This window comes from Adiantum capillus-veneris, chromosome 18 (assembly GCF_014529385.1).
Source record: "Adiantum capillus-veneris isolate H3 chromosome 18, ASM1452938v2, whole genome shotgun sequence".
NCBI classification, from domain to species: domain Eukaryota; kingdom Viridiplantae; phylum Streptophyta; class Polypodiopsida; order Polypodiales; family Pteridaceae; genus Adiantum; species Adiantum capillus-veneris.
Genome location: NC_140948.1, coordinates 91,115,401 through 91,130,676, shown reverse-complemented (window position 1 = coordinate 91,130,676; position 15,276 = coordinate 91,115,401). Strand labels below are relative to the sequence as shown.

Sequence of the window (15,276 nt, the reverse complement as noted above, 5' to 3'; positions counted from 1 at the left end):
GCAGTTAACAGATTAGTTAGTAGATTAGTTAGTTGTTAGCAGCACAGTTAGTAAGTAGATAAGGTAGTGAGCTGTCTGTGAGCTGTTGACTGGGAGGTTAGGTAGGTGAGAGTGTGTGTGGCCAAGAAAGGGCCACCAAATCCGCGCGCGTTCGTCGCCCCAAAAAAAAAATAAAAAAAAAATTAAGCGTGAGTGACTAGGGGGCTACACTAAAATTTTGATCTGGATCGTTTCCCCAAGCCCAAGCCCAAGCCCAAGCCCAGGCCCAGGCCTCAGTCCTCAGTCTTATGATATATACTAGACTCACTCTTATATATATACCCCACCCCCTCAAGAGGGAATGAGAGCATGTGGGGCAAGTCCTCCACTCTCCTCCCTTCTCTTCCCACTTGCACCCTTAAACTTTCTAATTCGGGCCTAGTTCCCTACTAGAAATTGACAGTTTTAGGGATTCCGAGGGCATAAAGTGACCAAACGCAGGGCTGTAAAGCATGGCACGTCCCTCTGACCAAGACGCTCGTTTTGAGCTATCATACGTTCTATTCTATAGCTGGGTCGGAAAAAAGGGACCAAAAAATCAAAAAATAAGAAAAGACTTGGTTTGCAAAACACCCAAAATTACTAGGTGAGCAGCCTTCACGGGCCCTCACTAACACTTCTAGGGGATCCAAGTCATATGAACCTACGCTCTGGACGACGAGTGTTAGAGCACAAGCATATTGGTAGTGCCTCCATTTACGCGGGCACCCATTATTCCTCCACCCTAGGTTCTGGACCTTCGGCCGAGACTCAAGGTAGCGCGACTCAAGATCCTCATATCGCGTCTAGTGATTCTTCCTCTGACTACAAAGTCATGGAGGGGTATCCTACACCAAACCCTGATAGTTCAAGTCAAGACATGCATGCAATGGGCCCACGGCCCGGGTCCAGCGTGTTTAGCCGCTTAAAAGAGACCCTTAGTAGAGCTACTCGGTCCGAACATGCGGTTAATGAAATAAATGAAGGGAGTGGGGAAGTAAATTTGTCATTCATGCCTAAAATGGACCCTATGCTTCTTGAGAGTGTGCATGTGAATGTTCCATCCACTGCACCTCCTGATCCTTTAGGACTATCTCCCTCTGAGGTTTTACTACCCGATGGTAGGAGTCTTGCCGAAGTGCAAGAGATCGAACGCTATATGCAAGCAACAAGGGAGAGGGAAATTGAGAACCTACGAGGGCTAGAACAAAGTCGAGCCCTGAAAGCAAAGGCTCCTATGACAACAATCACGCCAGACGAGCAACCGAGTGCTCCCAAGGTAGCAGTCACGGAGGGGCAAGCTATGGGGAGCAATAATGCTTCCACTTCAAGGGAAACCTCCAGCACGCCAGGCCTAGATGGGATATTCCTAAACGAAAATTGGGAGTATGACCTACAAGCAGAAGCTTTAACTGATCGGTACACAGGACACACCTATCATGTGGGTTGGTTAGATGTTCTACAATCCACATCGGGTGCTACTAGCATAGATGAGCAACAACAGAAATTCTGTGATGTCCTCCATAGGATTGTCGAGTTAGAAAGACAGAACACAGGGATCAACATGCCTTCAACAGGCCTAATGAGGTTCTTGGATACGGGAAAGGCCAACCAACCAAACCTGTCACAAATGGAGACTCCCTCAGTGAGCCCCATTGATCCTCCATATGTTGTTTCGCCAGGAGCCTCAGTATAATCTGAGCCCACAAGTGGCAGCTTTACCTTTCGAGATCTAGATCATCTTTCTCTTAATGACACTACGGCTACCATGCATATCCCAATGGTGAGCATGACAATAAGTACACCATGGAGTTCATTTGTTAACACTGCGCCGATGCCTAGTAGCACAGTGCCCCCAACTATACCTACATGTATGTATCAATCATGTGCACCTGTCGTACCTCAGCCTCATGTAGCTCCTACACCTCCGATTATTCCAAGAGCTTACAATCCACAATGGCATTATCCAAGCTCTTGTACAAGTGGATCCATGCCATTTAATAATAACATGCCATATCAGGCACCCCCTATGCCTAGGACCACGCCTGTAAACTTTGGACCACCGTCTTGTACACCACCATACGAAATTTGGGACCCAAGAGCCGCGCGTATGCCAAGGCCAAGGCCAACTCCCATCTCACATGTGGTTCCAGGAGCACATACACCCATTATACCTGCTCAAATAGGAGATTTGGCAGCATTTGCTCAAACTATCGGTCGCTCTATTGCGGAAAACATGCGTGCTGCACCTGATAGAGACCCTAGGAGCAAGGCAGTTCAAGTAACTAAGCTCACACAGAAATTCAGTGGAGACGGAGATGCTAGAAAGCATATGAAAGTCTTTGAACATGTGTGCGATTCCTTGGAAGAGCACAATGAGCTACATAAGTGTAAGGCTTTGAGTTTGACCGTAAGCGGAAAGGCTGGAGATTGGTATAGAACCTTAAGAGTAGAAGAGAAAACAATCTACTCTACTCTTAGGAGACTGTTCTTAAAAGAATACATACGAGAGGGAGTACTTTGGGGTGTAGCCTCTCAGCTCCAGAAAGCCCAACGAGAAGAAGGTGAATCCGTGAGAGACTTCATTAGTCGCCTAAAGAATTTGAATTCTCGATGCAATCCAAACGAGCGATTCAACAACAACCAATTGCTCGATAGATTCATTAGGGGACTACGACATGAAAGTATCTATAATGGCCTGGTCATTAGAGGTATCACTACTTGGGAAGCAGTCACCATGAATGCAATCCAATTGGAGGATAATTTAATGATTGCAGGAGAAAGAGTGTCTGCCGAGCCGAAGTCTAGTAGCTCGCAAGCATCAGGGCATGAGCCAATGAAGATAAAGCCAATCGTGAAAGAGCAAACGATATCTGAGATGACTTTGGCAGATCTCACCAAGGCCATCCAAGAAAGCCTTAGGGGTAATCGTGCTCCACAAAACACTCATATGTATCCAAGAAGGGAGCAACAATGGTGCTCAATTTGCTTGGGCCCACATACTACGAGTGGATGCCCTACTTTCATAGTAAAGTTTAACTGGACTTGTAATGCGTGTGGTAGGTATGGCCATCAAGCGAAGGATTGCCTAATGCTTAAACGCATCATGGAAAATAGACCGCCTATAGCTTGGGCAGACTCACCTCGAGTTCCTGCATTGATGCCTACCCCACCCATGGAGCAACAGTTGCCATTACAGCACATGGTCCCTAGAACCCAAAATGTGGTCCAAACCACACCGTTGCCACCTCCAGTGCTAGGACCGCAACCCCCTCATCCAAGAGTTACACCTATGAACCAAATAGGTTGCGAGTCATCTAGTACTTATGTAGATTGCGAAGAAGACATAGACTCTAGTATCACCTATGGAGTCGACATGCTTGAGGAGTGTCCCATGTACTATATGGAAGACCATTGGGGACAAAGTAAACCGGTATATCAAGCTACTGCGCTAGCAGCAAGAGGCCAAAACATTAATAGTTTTGCCAGGAGACCACCTCTTCAGTGCTATGAATGTGGTGGACCACATCGAGTAGCTGAGTGCCCCATTAGAATGCAAAAGAATGCTGCACTAATGCAAACAAGTCAAGGGAGTGCATTGGAAATGCCAATACTCATTTGTAATCGTTGTGGCATAGATCATTTGATCGCAGAGTGTCCTAACAATCCAAACGCACCGAAAATCACACCATTGAACATAATAGAGATTGTTGATGGGACACCACCAACTATAAACATAGCACCAGTGAATGCACTCACACGGTCGATGCTCCAAAAGCAAAATTACATCCTCGAAGAGAGAGATGATGCATCCATTGGCCGAGCGAGAAAGAAGAAAACATGAAGAAAGAAATCCCTTAATGCTTCTAGCTCAAAACCTAGTTCAAAGACTAACATAGGGACAGGAGAGGATCCCGTGTATATGAATGACCCTGAGGATGACTCAGATTCGATAGAGACCACGGAGACCAAAACTGTTACTACAAAGGAAAAAGCCAGTGAGGAGGATCACGAGAGGGAATTACGACGAACACCAAAAGAGTATTCAAAGTTAAACTACCCAGTTGCGAACCCCCAAGATAAGCCACGAGAGACAAAAAATGAGGATTGCAAGAGAAAGATTGGAACCTATCCAAACCCAACAGTGGAAATTGAACGAGTCCAACAATTGAGGGGTTTGGTGGAAGAAACTCAACGAACATTAGAACCTGAACCCAAACACATCCAGATGTCGGACACAGTGTTTCCCACACAAGTTCAACCTCACAAGAACTACAGGCCGTTAGCTATACCCAGTATCATTCGGGAGGAGAGTGAGGGTAGGACATCTGAAAGTGGACACACACCTTTCCTACTAGAGAGAATGTTTGGTGAGGGAATGCCCGACCCCCTTGAGGAAGTGGAGATTCCATCTTCACCATTCTCTTGTCAGGGTCCTATGTCCCACAAGATGCCATTAAATGTTGCCAAATTGATGGATTTCATGTCTTCAGAAGTTAGAACCACCATCATGTCCAAACTATATAAAGACCCCGAGCTAGTCTCAGCTCTTCGAGCCTTCCTCAATGGAGAATTACAGGATGGATTACCACAGTTTGCACATATGAACAAACCTGACTCGATAATGAATGATGAGGAACATTTAGCACCACCATCTGACCTAGCGGGACATGAATCTGTAATTGAAGTACCCGTTAACAAGTTGGGGCAATACTTTGAAGGTGATGGATCTAATGCTACTCTACCAATCACTACTAAAGGATTAACTGTAAAGGGAGTCCTTGACGGTGGTGCGGGAGTCAGCATGGTGACAAAGAGTTGTTGGGAGTCTATGGGGCGACCTCACCTTGAAGCCACAAGCGTAGTGGTAAAAATGGCTAATAAATCTATTGTTACGCCTATTGGAATGCTAAAGGATCTCAGAATCAAGGTCTTGGGACACAAGGTAAGGCAGAATTTCATTGTTATGAATTTTTCCAAGCATCCTATGTCATTTGAGATGATCTTAGGGCGTCCATTCATGAGGGAAGCAAAAATGGTGCATGACTGGTCCAAAAACCACGTCTACTTACAGTTCCAAGACTCTGTCATTCGAGTTGATCTTTTAAGTGGTCGAACGCATCCTCTAGGAAATAAATTCATCATTGATAATCGATCAGACACAACAATTCACTCAGCTCCATTACAATATTGTTACACGTGTAACGAAGACACGGATATTGGGGAGAAATCTCCTTATATGGATATCCTACCCGGAATGGCTGAGTCAGACAATGTCGATTGGGTACACCTAGCGGAAACTATAGATACATGGGGAGCTAGAGGAACAACCTGGGTAACACCAAATGGGGAAGAGATACCACACGTTGCACCAGTAAACATGTTAGGTGTAGTGCATGTAACATCCGATGATAAGAAAGAGGCACACCTACCTGAGAGTGAAACTGATGATTCCTCAAAGGCTTCAGGCCAATACACATCAGAAACGGAATCTCAGGGAGAAATGGATTCAGAACCTGAGGAAACATCGAGTGAGCCAAGTATAGAAACTGAACACTCAAGGTCTAGTACGACCATCTATCGTAATTTATATGAGAGTGAAGAAGATACAAGCGAAGACCTATCAAGCGAGTCGAGTTCAAACATTTACCAAAATCAAAACCTTAACAAGAAACAAAGGTCATATAAGAGACGACGATATCGAGCAAATGTGAGAGCTAGGATAAACAAGAAAAGATCTACCGCAGAATGGCTTAGCTATCTAAGGGCATGTGATGCTCATCGAAAGCTAGTAGACAATTGGGGTGAACATCTCCAGAGTGTCATGTGGTGCAGCCCGCGACCTATTGACCTCGCTCAATTGGAGGTTACAAAGCCGAAATTGAGTCGAACTATAAGAAGACGTCAAAACCGAGAGTTAGCACAACAACAAAAGGAGGCAGGACTAAAAGAAAGGTCTCCGTCAGGACAAGAGCCTGCTGACTTACATACGGCTCCTGAACATTTTAAATCTTATACCACGGGGGAGCGAAAGGTTGTGTATGCCAAAGCCCAACGAATACCTACCAATGGAAGTAGTGGAGTCTATGATGGTCCAGCGGTAGTTAAAGAGATAGAATTAGCAGAACTAGGTGAGGAGTCTAAACCAGTCTTTATTGCTCAAGACCTTACCGAAACTGAAGAGGTTGTACTTAAGGAGATCCTCAAGGAATACAATGATATCTTTGCTTGGACATATCATGACATGAAGGCCGTTCCACCTTCTGTGGTGCAACATACAATTCCCATGATCAACACTGCTAAACCCGTCCAACAACGACCCTATCCAATGAATCCTAAGTATGCCAAAATTGTACAAGAGGAAATTGAAAAACTTATCCAATGTGGATTCATATACCCTATTGAGCACTCAGAATGGGTTTCTCCAATAGTCATTGTGCCAAAAAAGAATGGGAAACTAAGAGTGTGCGTGGACCTCAAGAAAGTTAATGCAGCTACTAGGAGAGATCATTATCCCTTGCCATATTCAGAACATGTGCTTGAAAGAGTTGCAGGCAAGGAAGCTTATAGCTTTTTAGATGGGTACTCTGGTTACAATCAAATCACAATTGCATTAGAGGACCAAGATAAAACTGCTTTTATCACAGAGTTTGGGGTGTTTGCATTTCGTGTTATGGCTTTTGGCTTAACGAATGCCCCTGCTACATTCCAACGATTAATAAACACTGCGTTCAAAGAATTTCTAAGGGAGTTTTGTGAAGCTTTCCTAGACGACCTTTTTGTTTATTCTTCTTGGGAGAAGCATTTGTTATATCTACGAAAAATATTTGAAAGGTGCAGATTTTATCGCATCTCATTGAACCCTTTCAAATGCCAATTTTGGGTTAAGCATGGAGTCATTCTAGGGCATATAGTGTCCAAGAACGGGATATCCACAGATGAGAGTAAGATTAAATCCATTGCCGATTTGCCACCACCTACGAACTATAAAGGAGTTCAAAGATTTATGGGCCATGTTGGTTATTATCGAAGATTTATTTTAAACTTTGCCGAGATAGCGCGTCCATTGTACAAGCTTCTTATCGAGTTTCACTGGACGGAAGAATGTCATCAATCTTATGAGTTATTAAAGAAGGCCCTAACAAGTGCTCCAATCCTGCGAACACCTGATTGGAATGTACCTTTTCATGTGCATATTGATGCATCAAATTTTGCTATTGGGTGTGTTCTAACTCAACCAGGAGAACATAAATTGGACTACCCTATTAGCTTTGCAAGTCGCCAATTAAATGATGCCGAGATGAACTACACTACTACAGAGCGCGAAGGTCTAGCTATGATTTACGCAGTAAAGAAATTTCGCTATTACCTTCTTGCTACCAAGTTTGTGTTTTATGTTGATCATCAAGCATTGCTATATTTGGTAAACAAGCCGTGTTCCACAGGTCGAATTACACGATGGTTGTTAATTCTTCTTGAGTTTGACTTCACCGTTGTTGTGAGGCCTGGGAGGAAACATGTCATGGAGGATCATTTATCTCGTATCCCTAATGGCGAAGCTCCTACGGGGGTTGATGATGAATTGCCTGATACTCCTTTGTTCATTGTTGAGACAATGCCTGAATGGAGTGAAAAGATTGTTAACTTCTTAGTTAATGGTTTTCCACCCAAAGAACTGCGAAAAGATATAGCTCGAAAATTAATCAAGGAATGCGAACCCTATTGCTTACTGGCTGGAACTCTCTATAAGAGAGGAAAAGATGATGTTCTTAGACGCTGTGCCCGCGAGGATGAGTATTTATATATTCTACAAGAGGCACACATGGGTGTAGCTGGTGGTCACTTTTCAGGAAACTTGACTGCCCGAAAGATCTTACAGTCAAGCTATTGGTGGCCCACTCTGTTTAAGGATGCATCACTTTTTGCAAAGGGATGTGATGAATGCCAATGCTTCAAGAAGCCACAAAGAAGTGATAGGATTCCTCTACATCCCATCAAGGTAACCCAACCATTTGAAAAGTGGGGCTTAGACTTTGTAGGACCGATTAGTCCGGCTGCACGTAACACGCAATCACGATATATCATTGTGGCTACAGACTATGTAACCAAATGGGCTGAAGCAAAAGCAACACGGAAGGCGGATGCAAAAACAACAGCTAAGTTCCTCTTTGAGAACATTATCACACGTTTTGGATGCCCCTTTGAACTTGTGAGTGACAATGGAACTCATTTTATAAATGAAGTAATAAAAGAACTCACATCAAACTTGATGATATCTCACCACAAGTCTACACCCTATTATCCCCAAGCAAATGGCCAAGCTAAGAGTACCAACAAAACTCTCATCTCCATTTTGATAAAGACAGTCGAGGCTCATCGCACTGATTGGGACCTAAAGCTTACATCAGCTTTATGGGCTTATCGTACTGCGTATAAAGTTGCTACTAATTGCACACCGTTTAAGATGGTGTATGGCCAAGAAGCAGTTATGCCATGGGAGTTTGTCATTCCTAGTCTTCGAGTAGCTTCTCAAGAAGGTTGGGATGGTAACCCCTTAGTGGAGCGTTTATACATCCTGGAAAGGCTAGATGAAGAAAGGCAATTAGCTGTGCGAAATGCTCTAGTGGAGAAGGATAGGAGAAAGAAGTGGTTTGATAGCCATTTAAAGGATAAAGACATCAAGTTTGGTGATAAAGTTCTTATGTACGGGGTATGTAATGAAAAGAAGAAATTGAAATATGTTGGTAAGGGACCATATCGAGTGTGTGAAATTACCCCGCAAGGTACCATTTGTGTGGAGACTCTAGATGGAGTTGAAACCATTGGAATCCTTAATGGGAGTAAATTCAAAAGATATTATGATCCTCTAAGCCAGGAAGAGTTGCAAGCCATCCATCAAAAGAAGGCTGCCAAGGAACAAGCAGAGCTTTAAAAAATCCAAGCAAGAGTTGAGGCTCGAGAACGACAACAACGTCTTAGACGCCAACGAGAGGCTAATCTGGGAATCACGCAAGCATTTTTTGAGGACACAGATGACGACTCATTAGAATCTGAGCCACCCCTACGATACCCAATTGAGCTAAATAGCCCCTATGGGAAAGTACTACACAATGCCTTATTAGATACGGGAGCTAAACACAATTTGTTATCCTATGAAGTTTGGTGTCAATTAGGGAAACCGACCCTATCCCCAAGTACGATGCAAGTCAAGGGCATTAATAAAAAGAAAACTGCTATTCTTGGAGTCCTTCAGACCCCTGTTGTCTATGACAATGGAAGCATAGTGCAGAGGTTTCTAGTCATGCCCGCGGGAGCTATGGAAGGCAACGTAAACCTAGGACGCACTTGGATGTTGGCAACCAAATGCACTATTGATTGGGATACTGTTAGTGTCACGACGCGACCACCGACTCTTACCCCTATCATTCAAGCAAAGTCACCTACGTTGCAAACTCTAGCAAAGTTAAAGGATAGCCAACATTCACAAGCCAGGGTGGTTAACTCGTCTTTGCCAGCTACCCATGAACCTAGCACTTCAACACTTGTAGTTGCAGCAAGCAGTAATATTGCAAGTACTCATCCACGACCTAAGAGTACATATCAATGGGTCCTCAAGGCCTTACTTCCAACTACCTCAACCCTCCCATCCATTCCAAGAAAAAATTTCCTGGGAAAACCAAGAGCGCGCCCTAGGAGAGTCAAGACCAAATCACGATGGATTCCAAAACAACTATTAGAAGCCCAAGGCTACTATGATGGAAATGAGAAAATTTGGGTACCTAAACGTAAAATGTGTCCTTCCCTATCGACAACAAACCCATATGAGTCAAACAGTGTAACGCTAAAGCCAATGGCAGACCGTGGGAAGGGAAAGATCACAGAATGCTACACACCTAGTCCAGAGCTAGTTTGGGCTCCAAGGCAAAACCAATTTATTCCACCTAGCTCAGGAAGGGGGGAGTTCCATGAAGCTTCTAGCTCCTCATGTAATACATCCATAGAGGTAAAAGCTTCTACACAGCCTCCATCTATAGTAGTGGACCTCCATGAAGCTACAAAAGAATCCACACCTCCCAGTGTTCAAGAATCACATGATGAACCACTTCACGTTCGATCCTGGGAGAGTACCTTACCACCCTTGCAACTTGACAAGGCACCTAGGGTAATAGAAAACTACTGGCAAAAATCCTCACCTATTACCAACTGGAACAATTGGTTTCAAAGGGTGACGACATCATTTCAAACGGTATGATCTACCCAAGGAAGGGGGGAGTGTTTGTGGACATCCATCATTCACTTGCTTCCCTCTCAACCTTTCTCCCTGACCTCTTAATCTCCGATCTTAGGGAATGTATATATAAATCCTTATACTCACAAAAACAAGATAAAAAAGTAAAAGAGCAAGAGCCATAACACAAATCATAAAAACAAATTATGCACAAGAACACGACCCTTGTAATATTTGCACTCTAACCATCATCTATTTGCATGTACAGATATGGCTAGTACGCTAGAGTCATCCACTCCTGCCTTGGGTGAGAGGTACCCTCGTTACTTTTCACAAATATTTCACATGGTCTTTCCAGTGCTTGCATGTGAATGGGATTTGATAGGTACGCTAGCATGTGAGAGGAATTTTGAGGAGTTAGAATGGCTGATATGTCTCTTGACCACGTTTGATCCATACTTAGTAGAGAGCGTTTCTCCCATTGCACAAGCCTACCCTTTTGACCAAGATGACTATAGGCATCTAGTGACCTTCTTAGTAAACATGGGCACCTATGATGAAGAAGAAAATTTACACGACTACACGGATGGCACATATGGTCTCATGGATGATGACTTTGTTTATCTCGATGACGAGGATAGGGGTTTAGCCTTAGGGTTTCCCCCCAACCTCTACAATATCCTATTCCCTTGACTCTCTAGGGGGGTGCAAATAATTAGGTTAGGGTTCCTTATGTTTTTTGTTGTGTTCAATAAGTGTTGGTACCTTTTCCCACTAATGTGCCTCCTGGAGGTATTCCTTTTGTTTCCTAGTGTGTACAGGAGCGTGTTGCTATTGATAGGATTTGGACCTTCATGGAATCTTTATCTCGACTCACTCTTCAAATCAAGCGCGACCATCGACACAAACAGGTGTTTCTTGTCCATTAGCATTGCCCCTTATCTTTTTTGCATCTATGATTGTCTGCTTTAATTGTGATTGGTAGCCTAATATTCACCGCATTTGCTTAGTATCAAACATTTAATTCAATGTAATTTTTTGTCATAATCACTTGTCTAGGTTTAAAAATCAAGAAGTCCGACTAAGCTAGTTTGACCAAGTTAGGTGTTAGAGATCTTCTCTTAATACCATGGGGAATGCCTTCCTAATAATTAATGGTTACTTCGGTTCTTAATCCGATTTAGGCAGCATTGTGTGAAATGTACTAGGGCTTTCTAGTGGGCTTGACCCTATTGACCTTTAGCTTAAGTATTATAAAGGGAGTTTACTAGTGTGATGAGCCTGGGGAGGTGTATCAATGTTATATGACCCCCCAAAGTTACAAAATTAAAATGTTGAAAATGAACAAACAAAAAATCAAAGTGCAACACTGTAAAATCTTAAGCTGGAAGAGAAATCTCAGCTTGATTTGGTACTTCACTCACATGTATTTCCTATGGTACTAGAGCCCTAGAGGTTCCCAGTATGGGCGCTTTTACTTGAAAAGCAAAAAACCCAAGGCATGCAAAATAAGCACGCACATCTTAATTGAATCACTGTGAAAAGACTTTGGGGGGTCAAAGAAAAAGTAATCAGTCAGGCGATGATTTCATGAGAAATTCCTTTTATGGTAGCTTAACTACAAGGTCTTCTAGATATAGCCTCTAGTCAGCCCTCGAACATGAATACTTGGCTCTCGCGATTAAACAACTTAATTGACCACAGAAAATTAAGAAGCTTACCCATGGTATTAATATTCGATCTCTAGTGCCTTTCGACCGTCAAATTAGCGACCCCATACTTGTTTAATTTTTTACCTTTACATCTGTTTATGCATTTGATTACATTGCAATTTAATGTTCATTGCTGACAAATTGTTTGAAATTCTTTTACCAATCAATTTGTCTACCTACAACTGCATATGCTTTTTAATCACTTATGAGAATGCAATGATTGTGCCAATGTTGTTTGATTTTGCAGTGACTGAAGAAGGCTAAGGACATTCATCTCAAATGCTCTTCCACCTCGACGAATGAGCTTCAACTCAATAGCTTCTGAGGACGGAATCTACATCAGGAAGGGGGGCATGTTAACCCTCACGGCTCACGGACACCCCATCACCTACGACGGACGTGTATTATGTATTTGGTAGAGTCAGGTACCGGGCTTGTCGGACCAATAGGAAAAGGGTAAGAGTGATCGCCGATGAGAGGCGCACTCTAACTGGGACATTCAAGGGATTAGTTGGCTAAGCATGGGCGCCCAAGTGTGAATGGGGTGAGCTCATATAAAAGCCAACTAAACCTAAAATTCACTTATTCTCTCATTTGTGCAATAGAAGAGTGCTCTTGCTCCATCTCCATCTCCATCTTCTTCTTCTTCACCTCCTCGTGTGTGTGTGTATGTGTGTGAGAGAGAGAGAGAGAGAGAGGGAGAGTGTGTGTGCGATCGAGTATTACGAAGGCACGACGGCGGCGAAGCGGTTGAGCGCGGCACGACTGCAGCTTCTTCTTAATCGCGGCGAGGAATCCTCCACGGCAGAAGCATAGAGTGGTGAGTGACACACCATTGCCCTCTTTTGAGCTTGCTAGATTAGTCTTGTTGTGTGCTTGGAGCCATTTGTGGCTCGCACACGGTGTATCGGCAAGTCCCTTGCTTCGACAGTGCGGCAAGGAGCGCACATTTTCGTCTTGAAAAGGACTACGTACAATATAATAAGTCAAAGCATATTATTATGCATTATCATTATGTCCAATATCAAGTACACAAAGGTACTATCATGACGGAACATTTTTTGAGTGATCACATGATTGCATATAATTTTACCAAATGCCTGAATGACTCACACTTCATTCTCTTGCGCTCGAAGCTTGGAGTTGCCTAAGCTTCACTCTTTCTAGATTAGACTCTCTACTATTATGATAGCTTTGTACATAAGTCATTGTAATCTTATAGCGACATCATGCACCATGCTAACTTCACATTGGTACATTGCGGTGTCTTGATCACTTGTATACATGTACATAAGTACACAATTCACTTTCCCGTATTACTTTTGAGTCATGTTTTCACATTTGTAAAGGGGATTGGGTTTTTTCCTTGTACTCCCTAAGGGGTTTTTCATCAAGAGTTAGAGACCTTTGTTTGCATGGGGATGTTGGGGGTATATATGGTTCATTCTAACTAACTTTGTCTCACCTATTCATATGTAACTTGTCCTCAATATGAATAAGTCTTTGGAAGCGCAAATCATGTGTCTCTCGTCCTCTCTCTCTCTCTCTCTCTCTCTCTCTCTCTCAACGTAGTTCATACGTGAGTATAATGTGTATAGCTAACCTATTGATTTTCAGGTTGCTACTATGAATACAATGGTTTTTAAAGAATCCTTGTTGGTGATGTTAGTTACTATTTTGGTACAATTTAATATTTAAACTTAGTATAAGCATTATATTAAGCTTCAACTTTTTGGCTTGTTCAAAAGTACTTAGAAATCAAGGGCCGGGTTAAGGAGTGCATTCATCGGTGTTTGATCCCATGATGTGAAATATTGACTCAATGAATTCTTTGGTAATATTTTAATGTTTGAAAGAGTTTTTTCTTTAAGGACCTCATAAAGGTCCATTTCATTCAATTGTTTTATTATTTCCTATGTTGATTAGACCTACCTTTTCTTATGAAAGCATTAAAATACTCTTTTGTTTTAATTTGTAAATGGGTTTCTTTAATTTATTGTTTTTATTTTACTTCTTTTTTATTTCATTTTGTCTTAAAATTCCAATGTGGGTCATTCACCTCGTTGGGTTTGTAAAACATGCCTTAACGAAGAAGAGAGTTAATGTACATCTAAAACTTTATTATTTCTTGTATTGATTAAACTTGTTTTTGGTTATTTAAGTGGAGCCCTCCGGAACATATAAGACAATTTAAGTCCTTAAAGGGTCTACCCTTTCACATAAATATTCAACGCTCTTTATTCTAGAGCATTTGAACTAAATCAAACACTCCCCAACCATATAAAGGCATTTGTGATTATCTGTGTATAATGGACAATACAATTTTATATCGAAACACAACAATATGCCACGTGATTGTAAGGGGTCATTTATACCTACTTCCCATAACTCTCATCTTTACTTAATTTTAGTAGGCCTTAAGAAGCTTCAATAGGCCTTTGTGACTCCTTACCTTGGTTTAGTAGCATCAACTAGGATGTAACTTCATAGGTTATCCTACTTGGAGAATAGTGAGACTGACATGGCTACATTTTTCTTTTAATCACGAAAATGGGCGAGCTATATTGCTATCATATTCTAATAAAACCATTAAGTTTTGACTAATGTTGGTTCTGTTCTTTGTTTAATTAGGCTTTTTAAAATTTGAAAAATCTTAAGACCATTGGGAGAGCATTATTGTATAGTTTTTTCTCATAGATGACCCATCTATACATCACGGGATGTGGGTGACCTTAATAACAAGTGTGTGAAGGCAACTGAATGCAGATGACCTTGATAAAAAGTGTGTGAAGGCAACAACGCCTCTGAAACACCTACCTTCTTTGAACCTACCTCAACATGTTTCAAAGTTCTTTTTACGTTGATCAATGGTAGGAGATAGTACGGTGGCATGATGCATTTTTTTTGGGGAAGAATCTATTGTTGATGCCATTTGATATTAGCTCTCTCACTTCCCTTAGTAGGTTGGAGTGGTACTAGTGGCTATGGAGTCCTCAATCAACTATTATGTATTCTTTGCCTAAATTCTCAGCCTAAACTCTAGCATCATAGCACTTCATTTGCATATCAAGCCTTTGTTCTTGTACATGTAACTCATAATGTTTGGCACTAGTGGATTTAAAGTAATATAAATGATACCTTTTATTCTAAGTCCCTTGCCGATATTTGTCGCTAGACTTATGGTCTGACCTTGGTCCTTACAAGTAGCACATACACAAAATATTACCGTAGGATGGTGGAATACCTTGACTAGAGCGTAGTTTGGCAGAGTGTTGATATTTCTTGGTGGTGCTCATGACTGACTGATTGAATTTCACT

General features: G+C 42.2%; 1 pseudogene; it reads left to right on the top strand.

Annotated features, from left to right (window-relative positions):
* The window catches only part of LOC147436014 (uncharacterized), a 160,068-nt pseudogene extending 145,453 nt beyond the window's left edge, over window positions 1-14,615 (top strand).
* The last annotated feature ends 661 nt before the right edge of the window (window positions 14,616-15,276 follow it).